Consider the following 21,362-nt stretch of genomic DNA (forward strand, 5'->3'; position numbering starts at 1 on the left):
ATGAACTGATTATCATGGAAAAAAGAATTGATAGGCAGACAACCAGTATGTTCTATCATTTCTTTCCTGATATCAGGAGAAAGTGAGGAAGGACTCTGAGGTATTGGGAATACCTGTCCTGTGGGAAATTTTTGGAAGTGTATATATAAGAATTAAATAGGTCATTTAAGCATGGGTGGCTTATAGTCTGCCTCATTGACAGGAGATCTCATATAGAGTCACTTGAATATTTATATTCCATACTCTTGTGTCTCTGTACCCCTACCCATTATACTATTTAATGTAGGGAAATATGTTCTCTAAAATGATTTAATGACATATATAATCTATACCAAATTGCTTGTCATCTTAAGAAAGGAGAAGAGAATGAGAAAATTTGGAACTCAAAATTGTTCTAAAAATGGATGTTGAGAAGATTTTGGGAAGATAGTGGAGTAAGTCAGAAAAGTCTAAGCTCTCCAGATTTCCCCCACAAACAAGACAAAATTGCACCTCAAGGTGAATGTAGAATGGTTTAAAATAAATAGGAGTAGGGGTAGAGCATTGGTCCTCCTGGGATGATTGAAAATCTAAAGAAAGATACCCAGACTGAGCTTTAGCCCCTGTGAAATATAAATACCTTCAGGATAATTCTGCTGAAACAGCAAGAGGTGAGCCCTTGGGTTAGCTGTATTGAGAGGTAGCCTCAGCCTGAACCAAAGAAACTGTCATTTCTCATCCACTGTACGGAGTCGGTTTGAACTGGGGAAAGCCTCTGCTTATAAGGAAATAACAGTCCCAGTTGTGCCGCTGAAGTGAGGCCCTGGTTCAGAAGGAACCAGCACACTTTTAGTGAGTGCAGAAGCAGTAAGGCAGAGATGCTGCTGGCTGTGGGAATGTATAGGAGGGTCAATTTCTTTGTTTTGGGTTCCAGACCTAAGGGGAGAACTGAAGGAGGACCTGAGGTCAAAAGCACCATCTATCATATCCCAGGACTAGGAATAATTTCACTAATAATCTGCTACCAATTTAAAAAAATGAGTAGATAAAGGAGAAAGAACCCAACCATAGAAAGCTATTATGGGAATAGGGAAGACAGGAATTCATCTGCAGAAAAGGATACTCAAGTAAAAAGAAGATTTTCCTACCACAAAACCTAATGTTAAATGGTCATCTGCCCAAAAAGAATTCATAGACAAATTCAAAAAGACTTTAAAAATCAATTAAGAGAAATTAAGAAAAAACTAAAACAAAAAAATCAAGAAAAACAAGAAGATTATGAATAAAAATCCAACTAACTAGAAAAAGAGATCCCAGAGTTTTAAGAAAGAAAATGACTCCTGGAAAACTAGAATTGGGCAAGGGAAAGACAGCAAAATTATAAGAGATGAAGAAAGAATGAGAAAATAGAAAAGGATGTGAGACATCTCAAAAGAAAAACAACAGATCAAGAAGAGAAAACAAGAATAACTGGACAATATATGAGAAATAACTAAAGAAAACTGTCCTGAAGTATTAGAACCAGAAGGGAAAGTAGAAATAGAAAAAAATTCATCTAGCACCACTTGAAAGAGATACTATGAGGAAAAGGTACAGGAACATCATTGCCAAATTCCCCAACCCTAAGATGAAGGAGAAAATTTTACGATCAATAAAGAAAAACAATTCAAATATGCCAAAGCCATAATTAGAATCACCCAAGACATAGCAGCAACTACCTTGAAAGACTTCAGGTCTTGGAATACTACATATTGAAGAACAAAAGAACTAGGCTTATGGCTAGAAATATCATAGCCAGCAATGTTGAGCATAATCTTGATTGAGAAAAAAACCAATATTCAGTAAATTGCTAGACTTTCAGGATTTTCTTACCAAAAAAGTAAACCCCAAATCAAAAGAAAACCATGAACTTAATAGAAAAATTGCCATATGAGATCCAGGACATAAGGTAAAAATCAAAGACTAATTTCAAAAAGTCAATAAAAACAGACTCTATTTTTTATATATGGAAATGTAAATTATGTGTCTAAGATTAGTAATTGTATAATTTGGATGTTTGGGGTAGAGCTGAATGATCCTAGAAAAGCAAAACCATGTAGGAAAACATAAAAAGATCAATTATATATGAATGAGGTGCAAGAACAAGAACTGATAGAAAAGAATTAGATGGGGAGCAAAGTTAATACTTCTGGAATCCTACTCACATTGGGAATGGACTAAAGAGGGAATGACATATATATCTAGAAGTGTATAAATATCTGAATTTATAAAAAAAATATGAGGGGGAAGGAATAGGATGAATGGAGTATAGACAGATGTGTAGATTAATGAGAATGGGATAAAATGGGAGGGAAAGGGAGAGAGTAAGGGAGAGTTCTTGGGAGGGTGTAGATTAAGTAATAGCAAGGCAAGATAGCTGAGCATGTAGAAGTAAAGCAGAGGAGTCAGTAGGGATAGGAAATAGGAGATTACACACAAGCAATAACAATGATCAGGGCTAGTAATCGTCGATGTCAGACAAAGTTAAATCTAAAATAGATTTACTTAAAAGAGAAAAATAGATACTACACTATATGTCAGTTATATTAATGAACATTATTTTAGATAAGTAAATTTAAAATAAGTAAATAGTATGAGTAACTATTGGAATATTGCTGTGTTATAGGTAATGACGAATTGGTGGATTTAGAAAAATTTGGAAAGAGTTGGACTTACAAAAGATGATGCTCTACATCTTCAGAGAAACAGAGGGCAAATAAAGCATAGTATGTGCATATATATATATATATATATATATATATGTATATATGGGTATAATTATAGATGTCTATGTATGTGTGTGTGTGTATGTGTGTGTGTGTACTTAATTATAGCCTTCTTGGGGGAGGTGGGGGAAAAAGAGTAAGATAAAAAGTCCACAGCAGAGAAGGAAAGAACACTTACAAGGAAAAGATGGGCAACTCTGAACCTAATGTGTAGTTTTAAGAAAAAAGAAGAAAATAAAGGATGGAAACATAGTAAATTGTTAATAAATTTAATTGACAGACTGCATGGGCTAAGGCTATTCTTGTACCAGTGTAACCATAAAAATTCCAAGAGCAAAAAAAAAAAAAAAAAAAAAGAAAAAACCTGTTCAGTGAATTAGAGCTCTGCTAACAACTCATGATGTAGCACTTCCCAGTACAGAAGTCATGACTATAGATATTAAAAATGACATATGCTAAATATGATATATGCTATCAGATCCACCTATTGTAGTAGCTTACTTCATTAATTGTTTTTTGTTGTTGTTATTATGGAGGAAGGTTCCTTGACAGTGTTCTATGTGCCGTGATGAGGATTCCTTTTGGGGTTGAGGGTTGACCTGGAGAGTCAGTCGCAACTTTGAATTTCTGTGATTCTGCTGTTCTGGCTAACATGGCAACTAATTCTTGGACATCTAATCCATTCATAATGCTAGTGCTTCACACATGGACTCAATAAATGTTTGCTGCCCATTACCTGATACTTGACCTGTAAACAACTGTCGTCTAAAAAGATTTTATATGGAAAACAATTCCTGAATTTACCCATCTTCCTTAAAAGTCCCAGCTATATCTGAGGCAGCTCAAACCTTTATCAGGGAGTCTCAGGAAAATGTCTCTTTCTTTCTGTCTCTGTGTCTGTGTCTCTTGTCTCTTTCTCTGTCTCTCTCTGTGTGTCTCCCCATCTCTTACTATCTCTCTCTGTCTCTCTTTGTTTCTGTCTCTCCTCTCTCTCTCTCTCTCTCTCTCTCTCTCTCTCTCTCTCTCTCTCACTCTCTCTCTCTCTCTCTCTCGTTCTTGCACTCTGGCTCTGTTGTTTCTGTGTCTCTCTGAATCTGTTTCTGTGTCTCTCTCTCTGTGTCTCTGACTCTCAGTCTGTCTCTCTCCTCTCTGTCTCTGTCCCTGTCTCTTCTTTCTCTCTCTCTCTCTCTCTCTCTCTCTCTCTCTCTCTCTCTCTCTCTCTCTCTCTCTCTCTCTCTCTCTCTCGTTCTTGCACTCTGGCTCTGTTGTTTCTGTGTCTCTCTGAATCTGTTTCTGTGTGTCTCTCTCTGTGTCTCTGACTCTCAGTCTGTCTCTCTCCTCTCTGTCTCTGTCCCTGTCTCTTCTTTCTCTCTCTTTTCTCTCTGTCTCTCTTTGACTCTCTTTCACTCCTTCCCCTCCCTCTCTTTCCCTCCCTCCCTCCCTCCCTCCTCTTGGACATGGTGACTTAAGGGGTATTCAGCTGTTTGAACAGGCCTGAGTATCTTTGGCTGAACCATCTCAGGTTGGGTCCTGATGTGCCAGCTCCTCAGCAGCAGCAGGCTATCATTTTCTGCCACAATGTACAGATTTTTTAAATGACTTCTAACAAGCCTGATGTGAAACTTTAATGAGCATGACACAACCCTCCCACCCTTAGCCCCAGAATTTCTCAAGCAAGACTGAACTTGATTTTCTTGCAAATGACTAGTATCAAGTCAAATAATTGCCCTAATCCCAGGGAAAGGACAATCTCTACTTCTGGCAAAGTCACTGGAATTAAAAGAGCAAAGGGTTCTGGCACACGGATAGCAATCATGAAGAAGTACCCAGTGCTCATTAAGAGTACAGCCGGCCGAGGCAAAGGAGGAGGCCAGTCAGCAACTACACGTGAAGCACGAACCCAGTGCTCCTGATCAACATGCACTATTCAGTATTTCCTATGTGCTGGACATTTTGTGAGTGCTGGGGAAACAAAGAAAAAGCAGACAGACCATGTCTTCAAGATGCTTACAATCTAATTGAGAAGATAAACACGTACATAGCAATGTGCAGGAAACATATGGAATGCAATGGATAGAAAACAAATTTAGCAAAGAAGTCACTAACAGCTGGGTGGGTTGGAGTAAGTTTTATGTAAAAGTTAGGTTTTGAGCTAAGTCTGGAAAGAAGCAAGGGATTCCAGGAGATGGAGGTGAGGAGAAAAGATATTGTTCCAGTATTAAAAGCTTATGAGGTGTGTGAATGAATGAATTTCTGCTCTGCTTGGAGACACAAGTTGGAAAGAATTCATACTGCCAAAGATCCACTTTAAGAGCAAATTTGGGGCAATTTGAATTGATAATCACACCAGGTTTCTCAGTTGAATGAAAATTTAGAATTTCCTGAATGAGGATGTGACTTCCCACTAGGTGGATGGGATTTGATTTGCCTTTGAATAATGTAGCTTCTCTCATCCCGAGAGGATGGGCCCTCTCTCTAGACTCCTTGGAGCCTGGAAACCCTGATCTCTTCTTCTTTTGCAGATCAAAGGGGACATAGTTGCAGTGATTGCTTTACACAATTTTTCAGTGATTACTTGACACAATTTTTACAGAGCTCACTCCTGTCAAAGCTAGCCATGGCCAAGGCAATATAGGTGCTAGATGGAGTAGTCTGTGAAAGACAGCCAGTAAGCCAAAATGACTTGGCAATAAAATATGAGGAAGGGAACAATAAGTGAGAATATTAAAAAGAAAGGGGCCAAGTTATAAAGAGTTTGTTCTAGAGGCAGTAGGGAGCCATTGGAGTCTCCGGAGTTCTTCATAACCTCCATTGTCACTTCTTCTTTAAGTCAGCCCTTTCCATTTCTGATAGCCCTCATTGTGGTGAACTCATAGAATGTATCTACCCATTGGTTTCACTAATATTCTCTGGGATTAAACAGAACTAGTTTCATCCCTCTTCTTTTTTTTTTTTTTTTTTTTTCTGCCATTTGACTCAATTAATCTACAAAGCTCCACACACTCAGCCTGATCTCCCTGCATAGCCTTTCACTTCCTATCCCCCTTCCGCCTAAAAGAGAACTCATTTCAACTCTACCCTTTTCTTTTGCAGCCAAGCTCATCTTATCTTTCCGGGCTCTGTAGCTGATAACATAAAAGGAGAATTTCCACTCCAAACTCCATGTGAGTTTGGCCGTGCAGCTGGACACAGTATATTTTAGTTGCAAATCTCATTTGAAGCATTTGCACGATACACTCAGTTTCCCCATCTATCATCTTAGGATACTAGAACTCTGACTTGACCCCCACAGTTTCACATGGTCTAGAAGAAGATCAAAACATTGAAATATGAGCAATTGTACCAGAAATGAGGCCTTGCTGGGAGACCAACCAGAAGCTTAACAGGGCTTGGTTCAGGAACTAATTATCCTTTTGGAGAAATCTTTCTGGGGATAGTAAAAGACAGCCACATGGAAAAAAAGAGATTCGATTTGTTCTGCTTGGTCTGGGAGGGGAAAACTAGGAACAAAGGAAGGAATTTGCAGAGTCACATACAGGCTTGATGTTAAGGAATAAAAACTTCCTAACAATTGGGGCTCTCCAAGATAATAGTAATAGTAATAATGATGATAATCTCTGGCAATTAAGTGTCACTTAAAGATTTGCAAAGCACTCTAAGTCTATTATCTCAGTTAATCCTTTCAAGAATCCAGTGAATTAGTTGATGTTATTATCTCCAGTTTATGATAAGGAAACTGAGGCTCAGAAAGGTTAAGTGACTAGTCCATGATAATACTAAACAATGAGGGTCAAAAGCTAAATGTGAAAATGTTTCCTGCCCTGGAGAGCTTACATTTTATTATATATTACATGTGTACATTATGCATGTATGTGAATATTTTCTGGGCACTTAGGTAAACTGCAGTGGATAGAGCACTGTGCTTGGAATCAGTAAAATTTAACTTCCAGAGTTCAAATCTTATTTCAGATACTTACTACCTATGTGACCCTGATCAAATCACTTAATCCTGTTTGTCCCCAATTCCTTATCTGTAAAATGAGCTAGAGAAGGAAATGGCAGATCACTCCAGTAGCTTTACCAAGAAAACCCTAATAGGATCAACAGAGAATCAGACACAATTGAAACAACTGAAGGACAAAATTGGGATGATTGTTGGTCCATAATATATGCATCTTCTAGTCTAATCAAACCTTACACTTTTTATAATATACATTTGTACAGTGGGTTTTTATACACTGATGTAATCAGTAATTATATTAGATCTTTTTTTTTTTTTTTAACTGACTATTTTAATTCTAACACCTGTGATTTTCACAAAGCTTCCAGCAATATTTCCTCTCCATCTCCTATTGGTTACCCCAGCAATAATAATTTGCAAAATTCAATTTTCACGGGGAGATTAGTTTACTAATTTTAAATGGGGGAAGGATGCAATTAAATAAATGAATCCTCAAATTGCCTGTTGAGTTGAAAGTATCAAATTATGTGTCATGTCACTGTTCCAAGTGAACAATTTATAGTTAGGTGGAAAGTAAACATTTCATAAATCAAGGTCACTACAGACTGGCCTGCTAACATTACCATAAGGGCATGACCTTATGGACCCAAATTACCCCTATCTAAGTGTACCCACGTTTGGATGGAAATTTTAGTTATTAGTGTTCTTGGGGTTAATATGGTCCCTCAGTGGACCATATTGTAATCACGTGTGGTCTACAAATGTGGATCTGAGAGGAAACTTTTCTGAAGTGTGTCCATTGTCCCAAGTTTCCCTTTCATATCACTCTTCTTCTCACACACTTTCTGGTCAAGTTCAACTAGCCTGCTATTTACTATATATTACATTTCATGTGGAAAAGTCTGCCTCATCTCTGTAACATGCCCTCTTTTCCTCCATCTCATTTGCTCAGCCCTTTTCCCAGTTGTGTCCAGATCTTCCTAACCCCATTTGGAGTTTTCTTGTCAGAAATACTGGAGTGGTTTACCATTTCCTTCTCTAGCTTTATTTTACAAACAAGGAAACTGGGGCAAATACGGTTAAGTGATTCTTCCAGTGTTAAACACAGATAGTAAATGTCTGAGGTCAGGAAAGAGTCTTCCTGACAGCAGGCCCAGTGCTCTATCCAACGTCATGTCATCTAATTTGCTTCTGTCATAGGTTCCACAATTTCAGGAGACCTTACCTCTATGCCCTGACCCACTCAGATTAGTGCCACTTCCGTCCTGAAACTGCCTTAAATGTATTTCCATGGATATATGTTATGTATTATTCCCTCCAGGAGAAGTAAGTTCTTTGAGGACAGATATCTTATTTATATCCTTGCTTTGTTTTCTCAGCACTTAGCTTAGTACTTGACAAACAATAGGTACTAAATATATGTTTTGAGAATTGATTTTTCCCAAACCTTCTCCTTTATACCCTAGTTGGATCCTTTGAATTAGCATATAAGTAACGGATTGTCTACAGAAGGAATGTGTGAAAATTATGTGACTGAAATCATGTCCAACCTCCTAATTAATGCTGAGATGACATGTCATTATGAGGCCTGAGGCACAGTTAGCGTAACCTCTAAAGACAAATTCCATCATATGTTTTTTTTTTCTCTTTCACTGAGATGTTTTACTGCTTTAAGGTGAAATGGCCTTGAACTGCCGAGATTAGGCATTTTGTAGTTCTTAAGCCGATCTGGTTTTCTTCTTCCTGGGAGCAGAGCAGTAGGTCAGTCATATGGTGCTACTGTCAAAATTCTGATTTAAAAATTATATAGAGTTCAGCTTCATACAGACATTTCCTCATTGAATGTTTTTTATTGTATATTATTAGCATTTAGTCAGACTGGGTACTAAACAGGTTTGAAGGATAAAAAGAAAGATACAGGAGTTTGTTAAATACTTACTATCTGCCAGATACTGCAGATACTTGCTTTACATATATTGTCTTCTTTGATCCTCAGAACCCTGAGAAGTCGGTGCTGTTATTAGTATCTCCATTTATCAGTTGAGGAAACTGAATCGGACAGAAGTTAAGTAACTTGCCCAGGATCACACGGCTAATAAGTGTCTGAGGCTGGATTTGAACTCAGGCCTTTCTGACTCCGTGCCCAGTTCTTGTCTTTATTGTACCAACTAGCATGATAGTACGAAGAAGACAGAGTTAGGCATGCTGAGGGGGATGGCAGTCAAGAGAACATCATAGGAAAATAAAAGTGTCAGGTGTTTTTTTCAGTAGAAAGTTGATATGTGCAGAGTTTCCAAAGTTTGGGGTATCAGGGAATACCGGGAAGAACAGCCAAGGTCTGTCTTCAAGTATGTGAGTTGGTGTCAGTATTAGAGATCCATCAGTTATCACAAAGAATTTTTTTAATGAGGAGGATAAGGGAAAAAAAATAAGTAAAACCAATTTACACATTGAAAAAATCTGGCATTTCCTTCAGTGTTCCATGCCCATGGGCCCCCATTACTGCTAAGGAGTTATCAAGTACCTCCTGTGTGGCTAGTTCAGTACTAGGCACTGGGGTTGTGAAGCTAAACACAAAAGATATTTTCTGCCCTTAAGGGGTTCACATTTATTAGGGTAAATGACACCTACCCATTTCAAAAAGAAAGAGTTCACATTATTGGGGAACCTGGAAAAACTATATAGCACATGGCACTTCAGCTGAATCTTGAAGGGAGTTATAGATTCTAAAAAAAGTATGGGAGATAGCCTGGTGAAGTCAAAGGGGTGCGAGATGAAGCATAAGTTTAAATTGACGTGTTGGGCTGCAATTCATCGGGTGAGGAAGGTTCAAGGACACTCAGAATTCAAAGCCAGGCAGGAGTCAAAGTTCTGAAGCCTGGAACCATGCACTGGGGAATGAGCCAAAGCCAGAGGATAGGCACAGAGATTGAGAACAACATCTCAGCGTCCAGAGCGGCTAGGCAGGCTTGCACAATATGTCCAAACAAAGCCTAACTGTTCTTCTCGGGATGCCAGTTGGCCTTCTGCCCTGGGCTTTAAGTAGGTTTCCTGGTGCAGGCAAAATTCAGCTTGCAGATTTCTGCAGATTCCCAGAGTGAGGCAGGTTTTCTAGAGGTGATTTTGTCTCTTGACATCCCTACATTCAGAAACTCATGTCTCCTGATGAGATCTCACAGTTCTAAGACCACCGGGAGTCTTCTTAGCTCTATGGGGATAATAACAAGAAAGAATTATGCATACCACTTTGACTGCTTGAATAAAAATCATCAACTCTATGAAGCTTTACTTCATTAACCTTCCTGACTTTCATTCTGTCTCTTCCTCAGGATCACACTCACCACTCATGCACAAAATATTTATTACTGGTTTGGGTGTGCAAATAATTCTTTAGATATACTCTAAACCAAAGATGATCACTCCTTTCTTCTTTCTTCATTCTTTGCTTTTTTCATCCCTTTCTTCCTTCTTTCTCCCTTCCTCTCTTCCTCCCTCCCTCCCTTCCTTTCTCTTTCCCTTCCTCCCCTCATTCCTTATTATGAGCATTATATTTTAAGTAATCTGTTTTTTTCTATAGCTTATTGTTTTAATATCTTATCACAATGTTTTAAATAAAAATGAATAATGATACCATATAGATTTAGTTAAAATATTCCAAACTATATTGGATACTTTAAAAAAACTTGATCTTATTTACATCTTTTGTTTTATATTACTTAGATTCTCATCTTTATTCCCTCATCTCTAATACCAGAGAGTCATGCCTTATAACAAAGCATTAAGAAAAAAGAAAATGAGATAAGAAGAGAAAAAATTAGGAAAACTAATCAATAATTTTTTTAAAAAAATGTAACAGTATATGCAATGTTCCACCCCTGGATTCATCTTCTTTGTCATGGCAGGAGATGTCTTCCCAGATCTCTTCTTTGGGTCCATTTATAGTTTTGCAACCCTCATTTTTGGTGATCTTGTAGTTGTTCCTTCCATTGACATGATAGTAGTCTTTGTGTATTTTGTTTTCCTGATTGTGCTTACTTCATTTGGCATCTTTCTATATCTCTCTATGTTCATGATGTTAGTCTTTCCTTATAAAACATTCATATTCCATTATTTTATGTGCCACAATTTGGTTAGCCATTCCTCAATTGATGACATCTAATTTGCAGTTCTATGTTACCCCAAAATATGCTGTTATAGATATTTTGGTGTATGTGGAATCCTTCCTCTTTTTAGTTACCTCTTTAGGGCATATGCCTAACTGGAATATCATGAGCAGAAAAGGTATAGGCAGTTTGGCCATTTTATTTGAATATTTATTTGAATAACTTTAAATTGCTTTCCAGTTATATTATACTAATTTCCAACTCCACCAATAATGCACTAGGTATTACCTTTCCATAACCAACTCCCAAATTGGCAATTCCCAACTTTTGGCACGTTTGCCAATTTGCTGAGTATAAGGTAAAGTCTTGTTGTTGTTTTGTTCCCTCTCTTTTAAGAATACATCTTTTTGCTTATGGGACCATTCATCAGTGGTATCTTCTCCCACCACTAAAACAAAGCTGTCCCTCTTTTCTCCTTGTTTTAATCCCGACCTTTGCTTCTTCCTCTATTCTCCTGTCTCTTTTTTTGTAGAACAAATATGGCAGTTATTTTCTTTTCATTGTAACTTAATTTGATGAGTGCACAGGACATGGCTTCCTTTATCTGCTTCCTCTTCTCTTTCACTTTATGTACCCTCTCATTCTGTAAATTAACAAAAACGTGGTTTACCTGTAGGGGTATTAGGAGATTTAGTTCAAGATGTTTCAGGCTTATCTATCATCATTATTCTTTAGGTTCTGCTTTCACCCTAGTCTCCTTATATACTTTTTGAAAGAAATCTCTTAATGGATTTCTGTTGTTATTTTGTTGCTGTCATCCTTGATTACTGTATTTGTTTTCACTTTTTCTATTACTGTTGTCTGGTCTATTTGAGAAACAAATAGTCTCCTGTGGTCTGGTTTTCTTTCAAAGAATGCTTTTAACACCTTTTTAATTGAATATTCATATTTTTTCATGTACGGTTAGGCTCAGATTTATGAGGTAAATTGCTTCAGGCTACTGTATCTTAAGCTTCTTTGCTCATGGAATATATTCCATTACCTTCTGAGGTTTTGGATGGGTATGGTGTAGTCTTATGCCACTTGAACTTTCTTTCCTTTATATCTGAAGGCTTTTCTCCTTTCGCTGCCAGCATCCCTGTCTGTATAACCCTGGTCACCCATCCCTTTTTTCCCCACTGATGTCGATTGAGGCCTTAATAATTTGCAAAGACAGTAGGACTGTAAAGGTACTGCCGTGGTGATACTGATGGATCCTCTAGCCAAGTACGAATTTGTCCACATGGTTTCAACTCTACCATGCTTGGAGGGGGGCAGAGAAAGGTACAAAAAAAAGGATTTCATTGTCACAGGGCAGCATGTGGTCCCTTACCCCCTCCCAATGTACACACATCAAACTAGGAACTCATCTTCATTCTTTGGGGTTGGCCTAGGGACAGGGCAAAAGGCCTGGGACCCTCATGAGAAAGAAGAGTATGACCTGGATTCCCTTCTGGAGCACTTTGAGTGAAAGATTCTACTCCCACATAACCCTCATGCCTAATACAGGGTCTATAGAATGAAGTTTTAAAGACTCAGTGCGGTCTCTTATTCCTATCACCACATAGTCCTCCTTGCCGAGATTGAATGCAAAGCACCCAGGATGCTAAATTCGTGTTCAGTTCTTTCTCTGACTTCTCAAACTCATCTGGAAAGATGATGATGGCTGCCTATCATAAGACTGGACTTGTGATGGATGTACTATTTTCACTTCTCACCGGATGTTGTCATTCTGTACATATAACTATATCTACCTCTCAAAAGATACTGGCTTTGGATCCATGGTCAAGTCTCAGAATTCATTGACAACTGGGACAAAGTCCAAGGTTACATGTCCTGGTTATGTTGGTGGTTAGCTTGGTTAGATACCTCAACACCCCCCCCCCAAGAGAAAATAGTTGTATGTGAGAATTCAGTTTTAACTATTTTAATGCCTTTCTTAACATATATATCATTGACTGTCATAATTATCCATTACATGTTTTACAAGCTTTTGGTATGAAAAGAAACAAGAGTAGCAATGTTTCAGTCTGGCTGGTAGTTTGTTTTAATTTGGAAGCATGTAGCGTAAAATGAGGGTGTTGCAGAAAAGTAATTTGCTCCAAATGAAAGTGAAAAAAGCCATTGTATCTTCTAAAGCAATTCTAATTACAACAAAACTGAAATTATCACATATTAGCTTAATATGCCAAACAGCTTTATATGGGATAACTCCATCCATTTCAGAAAATGTGAAATACACATTTTCTAGATAGGGTAAACAAGAATAAATAGTGATTAATAGATGCATTTGATGTTCTTTTTTTAAAACTAAGCTGACATTTGAGAAATTATATATTGTAAAAAAAAATAACCTATCCTTATTCAATGGTTACAGTTATATAGAGTAAATAAATTCTTGGTCATGGAATAAACATACATATAATGCAACAAAAATATTGTGGTCTAGCAGAAATAGTATGTGATTGGGAATGGATTCCAGTGCTATCTGTCCCTGGTTATCTGTGTTACGGGGTAAATCCTTTCCCTTCCTTGAGAGCCAATTTTCTTTTCTCTAAAATTCGGTTAGAGTAGATTCTTCCCACGATCCTTTCCAGGAGATTCTAGGACTTATCCTTAAAATTGCTTTGCCTCACATTTTGGAATCCAATATTTGCCTTCACCAATTGAGGAAGTTAACAAAGTATAGTGGATAAAGAACCAGCCATGATGTCAGAAAGACTTGATTGTTCCCTCTGACCCTGAATAAATAACTTAACCTTTCAAAACCCCTGATGACTCTCAAAGACTGTAAGTTACAAATGAGTGGCCATTCTTCAGTGGTGAAGGGATTCTTCACACTAATAATCTCATCTCATAAATTGTAGAGAAATTCTACTCGTTTTGCCAGAGCTTCCTATACTGGAGGAGGAGGTATTTATTAGTTTATTTCAGAGGTGGAAAGGACATCAGCATACAATCTGAGAACCTCTATTCCAATCCATGAGTGTACAGGAATCTTTTCCTCTCAAACAAGAAGTCACCTAGCCTTCCCCTGCAAACACCTTGTTAATGAAACCCTACTACCTACTGGGACAATCCATTTCATTTTTATATAGTTCTGATCATTAGGAAGTATTTTCTCCCTAAAAAGTGAGTTGAAATTGGTCTCCCTGCCACCATCCATCTACACCTTATTCACAGTACAGTCTTTAATGGCCAAAAAGAGCTTTCCAGTGCATGAATACTAGTAACTGACATTTCCATATTGCTTTAAAGGCAGCATGGTATAGTAGGTAGAAGGAAAGCCTTGAAGCTAGGAAGGCCTGAATTCATGTCTTGCCTTTGATGCATACTAGTTGTGTGACCTTGGGCAAATTATTCAGCCATTCAGTGCTGTAGACAATTCTTTAAGATTATAAGTTGCAGTGATGATTCCAATATACATTGGTAGAGAGACTTTCCTCACCTGGGCACCGTCTTTAGTGATGAAAGCACAGGGCCTGTTCCCCACTTTTATCCCTTTTAAGGCTACAAAATGCTTCATGTACATCTTCTTGTAAGCCTCCTGACAACCATGGGAGATTGGCATCGGGCTTTGCATTTGATACAATTGATCATGCAGTGACCTACGGTTCAAACAAACAATCTGTATAATAAAAAATTTTCAAAATTAAAGCAGTTCCCTAGGCAGTTAAAAGCAGTCTAGAGGATAAAAGCAATGGGCAAAGAGATTAAAAGCAGTTAGTAAGAAGATTTCCTGCGACCTCGGGAGCACTTAACCAAAATCCTAAAAACTGTTTTTTATGGTTTTCTTGCCGAATGAAGCCACAGCTGGGTTCCAGTCCACCTGGAAGCAAACTTAACCCAAGCCTCCTCAGAGCTGCATAGTGATTGCCTTGCTTGTAATAGTCCCAGATGGGATCGTGGGAGGGTTGGGGATTAACTTAAAGCTTCTAGCTTCCCTAACCTTCACTTCCCAGCTCTCTGTTCCACCAAAATCCTGCCTTACAACAGGTATTATCCCCATTTTGCAGCTGAAGAAACAGACTCAAAAGTCAGTAATTTGCTTAGGATCATATAATTAGTAGTAATCTGAGCCCAGAATCAAACTCAGGTAAGTCTCCTCCTAATCTCCTCCACCCTCTTCTAAGAATCCTTGGAGGATGGTAGTAGAGGGGAAAGAATCCATTTAAGAAGCAAGCTATCTGGTATGGTCAATGCTTCCTCTCTGCTTGACCTATGGGTCATTAAGGACAAACATCCTACAGAATGAGAGAGCCAGTGGTAAATGGATAATGCAGTGAAGGGGCAAGGAGATGATAAGAATGAAGAGAGAGAGAGAGAGAGAGAGAGGTAAAGGGCTTTGATCATTGATTTTATTGGTGAAGGGAACTTCCAGGTGAGGAAAACTCCCCTTCTTATCTGATACCCTATATTCAGTACTTGAAAAAGCTTATTTCTTGAAGCTTTAATATCTTGGAAACCATCCCGTGTGTATGGAACTTCAGCAGTTACAATAATTTTCCTCTCAGAGATCACAGTAGTTCTTTTTATGGGAGAATGTGGTGAACAAATCTGATTGATAGGTGATAATGAGGTATTTGCACCAATCTAAAATCTCTGCTAATTAAAAATGTTCTAATCAATATGTTTTTATCATGGAAGTAGCAAAGGTTATGGCAAGGTCTAATTTGGATACAGAACACTGGATGGCTTTATTGTTATTATTTTTATGATGTAGGAGTAGAACACATCAAATTTTCCCTGCAGTGGTATGTTTTAAGGGAACCGATTTTCATTTTGTGAAATATATTAAAGACATGAGCTATAAATACCTTAATTATGTATGTTAATGATTTTTTAAAATTGTCCTTGAGATTTAATAGATTAGCTACTCATACACTCCTTTTTGGAGTTTCATTATTGTCAAGTTTAATCACTTACCTCTACTATTTTTCAATATTGCACTGGATCATACTGGGGGAATTGCTTTACTATGTATGGGGGAACTACAGCTGCCTTAGTCATGGGCACAGACTCTCTTGGAACCACTCTGTCTAGGATGAATGAGTAAGGTTTGTGGAGCTCCTAGAACTAGATGGAAGCATGTATTTTAGACATGTAGTTGGTATTTATTCAGTAGCCCTCTAGAAATTAATGCCTTCCTAATTATTCCTGATGTACCCTCAAAGAACAGCATCTCTTACTAGGAGGGGAAAATTCAGAAAACAGAAGCATCCTCCAATCCATAACTACCTGGGCTTCTAACCCTTATATCTGAAAGAGTTTTGGGAGCAGGATGATCTCATTGTGTCATCTATGTTTCTCTCACAGATTCCTTAATCTTAATAATAATAAAAAGAAATAACAAATACTCCTTACAGAAACAAATCAAAGAAGAATCTTTAAAATAAATGCAACATTTACATAAAACAGTAGCTACTACCATTATTGCTTCAATCTCTTAAAAATCATCTCCGATTAATACAAATACCCAGGCATCTAGCCACGTGGTTTTTTGGTCAAACAATGGAATTTATCTCTATTGATAGGAAATCAATAAATAATAATAAAAGTGATGATGATAATAATGGTAAGAATAAGAATCATCAGCTAGCTAATATAATAGACTTGTTATTCAGTAGTATATTGAAGAACTACTTATAAAAACAATTAGAGATTATCCCAGGTGCCTTGTTTCCCAAGTCTCCCAAATGCCAAAGGTACCCTTATCTCAGAGAGTTGTATATAAAACCATTAGCCCAGAGGTATAAGACTAATTGCCCCACATTCTGAATCTACAAGTTCTGGGATAACAAGAAGGTGAAAAGCACTAATAAGGGTCCAGAATAATACTTTCCCAGTATTTAGGATGCTTCCTTGCTATGTGATTATAAGCAAGTCATTTGGCCTCTCTAAGCCTCGGTTTTATGATATATAAAATGAGGATAATGATGCCTTGTAACCCTACAACAAGAGTATGCTATAGGTTGAGTGAAATGCAAACTCTAGAGCTTTCTGGAAATGTTATCTGTTCTTATATAGTAAAGATACTCCATTGTTAAAGTCTTCTATTGAATAACACAGAACCTTATTGGTATGGTTAGTTCCTCCAATCATGTCAGCAACTATCCATCCACAAGTGTTTATCCCGTCTGAGTCTCAGCCATGTTCTTGCATAATTTTTCCAGCCAGAGAAGAGGATAAAGGTCAGATTCATCTTTGAGTTGGGAGCTTTCATCATTTCCCCTTGACACCAGAGTCCTACCTCATTGCCTTCTCCTGGCGTGAAAGTCATCGTGGCTTCTTGAAGGTTATGTTAATGACACAAACCTCTGGCAGCTTATACCATGCTGCAAAGACATTTAGTATCATCTATCTAAATTAATCTGTTTTTGCTTTGAATGGACAGGCTCATCACCAGGAGACTTAGATATATATATATATATATTTTTTTTTTTTTCCCTGTTGCTATCTATTATTAAAAAGCTATTCAGTTAAACCCTAATCAGATGATTTAAATCATTATGTGCTAGATCTTCAAGAGACAATAATGTAAACTTCATCTATAGAGAAGATCTAAGGTACTACATTAAATATAAGAGCTATAAATATTTTAATTATGAATGTTAATGATTTTTAAAATTGTCCTTGAAAATTAATATATTAGCTACTGAAATACTTTTTTTTTTTTTTTGGAGTTGAGTTATTATCAAGGTTTAACCACACACTCCTATTGTTTTTCAAGTTCTGGCTGAATCATTCTAGAGGAATTAACTCATTGCTCTTCGACTCAAACTGATTCTAACTCAAATGGGGAAGCTGAATTTCTCAAGATGGAGACCATATCATTTCTTCCTGGGCTTTGGTTTCTTCATTTAGAGAATGAAAGGATTTCACTAGATGAGGTCTAAGTTTCAGTTTAGCTCTTTCAAAAATCAAGAAAACTATGGCTCTCTATAGGAGGGAACTAGGTTGGATTATTTTGACAGCATACATTTTAGCCATTTCATGAGTAATCCAAAAAAAGAAGAGATTTAGATTCCTTATTATCTGTAAAACCAAGATCATGAACACCAAAGTACTGAATCCTTTGCTTTCAGTTGTTCTGCCTCTATCTTTAGCAACATCTTTAACCAGGTTCTCAGAATACTGAATTTTGTAAATCATTGGCTGATTCTAGTGACCTATCCCATGTTCAAATAAGCTACCCTCTGGCTTTATCAAAACATGAACCAAATATAACTATCAAAGTTGTTTCTTCTAGTATTTTGGTAGAAATCAGAGATGACAACAGTATCAACATCTAGCAATGTTTTCCTCCAGGGATGCTTTAAGATGATTACAGAAGTTGGTTATAATTAGCATCTTTTAAGAAAAGGAAAAAATATTGTGAGACAGTCACGCTGAAGTCACTGGGGTGCTTTTCATTTCCAGAAGGGAGACTGGGCTTTTCAGAGTTAAAGTTCGATAATTAATATGCTGATATGTGGTGTAGAAAAGTTCACTTGGAAGCAATGAGTTTCCTGATAAAAATTTCATAATAGGTAGCAATTGTAAAGCTTTTTAAAGTTTGCAGTATACTTTGAAAACCTTGACAACAATTTTGTGAGGTAGATGTTATTATCTCCATTTTACAGATGAGGAAACTGAGCCAGAATCAGGTTGAGTGACTTGCCCAGAGTCACATAGCTAGTGAGTATTTGAGTTAAGATTTGAAATCAGATATCCCTAAATCCAAACCTAGCACTCTAACCAACTATTCCACCTAGCTGTAGACAGCCCATTTCTTCTACTGGTGTACTCTAGGTGTTGAGAGAAAAGGAGAACCATATCTGGAGTAAATATCAGAATAGCACTGGGTGACAAGATGGAGCAATTTTCATCTGCATCACGGGAGGATAACACCACATTGGTGAGATCCCGATTAACTAGAGTATTTGAGCATTGTGTGGCTAGTGCTGTTTTCTCAATTCAGTTACACAAATAATTTCCAATTATCTACAAGATATTTTGTAATGAACCTGCTGACTTCTGGAACATATGGCTTTCAGGGTGGAATAAGATTTGAGCATAAATAACTCCAATATGTAAACTATTTCTCATGTTGGGGGATAGGGTGAAAAAGTTTACATGCTGATTGGAAAGGGCAAAAAGCTCAGCTGAGCAGTGCTTTTTCCTCCCCTTAAAGTTATAACCAGAAGAAGGAATTCTGAAAGGCATATGGAACAATGGTCAAGAGGGATAGTCTTGGAGTTAGGAAGATCAAGGTTCAACTGCTCTCTAATTAATACCAGAATACCTCACTTATCCTCACAGTGCCTCAGGAAACTGTAAAGAAATCAAACCTCAATATGGATACCCCTTCCAATCCTCAGTGGACCTCTAGGCTTTAGAACTGGAAGCCACTTTGGTTATTTTATTGACATGTATAGGTATAAAGTAGTTTTTATTTTGTTTTGTTTTTTGATATTCTTTAATATTTTATTTTTTCTAAATTATATGTAAAAACAATTTAAACGTTCCTTTTTTTTCAAATTTTCAGTTCCAAATTCTCTCCTTCCCTTCTCTCTCTCTGATAAAAAGACAAGCAATTTGACACAGGCTATGCATGTGTAGTATTGCAAAACACATTTCTACCTAAGTTATTATTCTGTGAAAGAAAACACAGACCAAAAGAAAATCCAAACCCAAGAAAAATAAAGAAAGTAAAGAAAAAGTAGTTTTGATCTGCATTCAGGCTCTACTATCTATTTCTGGAAATGGAAAATGCCTTTCATTTTAAGGCCCCTAGCATTGTCTTGGATACTTGTATTGCTGAGAATATCTAAGTCATTCACAATTGAACATTATACAATATTGCTGCTACTGGGAACAACATTCTCGTGGTTCTGCTCATTTCACTTTGCATCAGTTCATGTAAGGCTTTCATGGTGCTCATCATTTCTTAAAGGACAGTAGTATTTCATCACAATCATATATAACAACTTGTTTAACCATTCCCCAATTGGTGGACATTCCATCAATTTCCAATTCTTTGTCACCACTAAAAGAACTGCTGTAAATATTTTTGTACACATAGGTCCTTTTACTTTTTGTTTTTTATCTTTTTGGGATACAGACCTAGTAACGGTATTGATTGGTCAGAGAGTATGCCTGGTTTTATAGACTTTTGGATATAGTTCCAAATTGCTCTTTAGAATGGTTGAATCAGTATACAACTTGACCAACGGTACATTAGTGTTTTAATTTTCCCACATCAATTCCAACATTTTCCTTTTCCTTTTTCTGTCAGCTGATCTGGCAGATGTGAGATAGTAGCTCAGAGTTGTCTTCATTTGCATTGCTTTCACTGATAGTGATTTAGAGAGTTTTTTCATATGAGTAAAGATAGCTTTGATTACTTTGTTTGAAAACTGCCTTATTTGACCATTTATCATTTGAGAAATAGCTGTTATTTCTATAAATTTGACTCACTTTTCTATATGTTTGAGAAATGACATTTTTTTAATTTTTATTTTTGAAATTTATTTTTTAATACACATTGCTTTATCAATCATGTTGGGAGAGAAACATCAGAACAAAAGTCAAAAACCAGGAGAAAAAAAAAAAGAGAAAAAAGAAGTGAACATAGCTTGTATTGATTTACACTCAATCTCCATAGTTCTTTTTCTGGATGCAGATGGCATTTTCTATCTGAAGTCTATTGGGATTCCTTTGGATCTCTGAACCACTGAAAAGAACCAAGTCTTTCATAGTTAATCATCACACAGTCTTGCTGTTATTGTGTACAATATATTCCTACTTTTGCTTGTTTAGCTCAGCATTAGTTCATGTAAATCTTTCTAGGCCTTTCTAAAATCATCTTGTTCATCATTTTTTTTTTATAAAACAATGATATTACATTACCTTTATATATCAAAACTTATTCAACCATTCCATTATTGATGAGCATCTCCTCATTTTCCAATTCTTTGCTACTACGAAAAGAGCTGTTACAAACATTTTTGGATATGTGGGTCCTTTTCCCTCCTTTAGGATTTCCTTGGGATATAGACCCAGTAGTGGTACTGCTGGGTCAAAGGGAATACACAGTTTTATAGCCCTTCGAGCATAGTTCAAAATTACTCTCCAGAATGCTTGGATGATTTCACAGCTCTACCAACAATGCATCAGTGTTTCAGTTTTCCCACATCCCCTCTAACGTTTATCATTTTCTTTTCCTGTTATCTTAGCCAATCTGAGAGGTGTGAAGTGGTACCTCAGAGTTGTTTTAATTTTCATTTTTCTAATAGTAGTGATTTAGAGCATTTTTTCATATGACTATAGATGGCTTTAATTTGTCATCTAAAAATTGTCTATTCATATCCTTTGACTATTTATCAATTGGGGAATGACTTGTATTCTTATAACTTTGACACTGTTTTTAAAATATTTTAGAAATGAGACCTTTATCAAAAACACTGACTAAAGATTTTTTTTTCTCAGCTTCATACTTCCCTTTTAATCTTGTTTCTGTTGCTTTTGTTTGTG

The sequence above is a fragment of the Sminthopsis crassicaudata genome, chromosome X, assembly GCF_048593235.1.
Source record: "Sminthopsis crassicaudata isolate SCR6 chromosome X, ASM4859323v1, whole genome shotgun sequence".
Classification (NCBI taxonomy): Eukaryota; Metazoa; Chordata; class Mammalia; order Dasyuromorphia; family Dasyuridae; genus Sminthopsis; species Sminthopsis crassicaudata.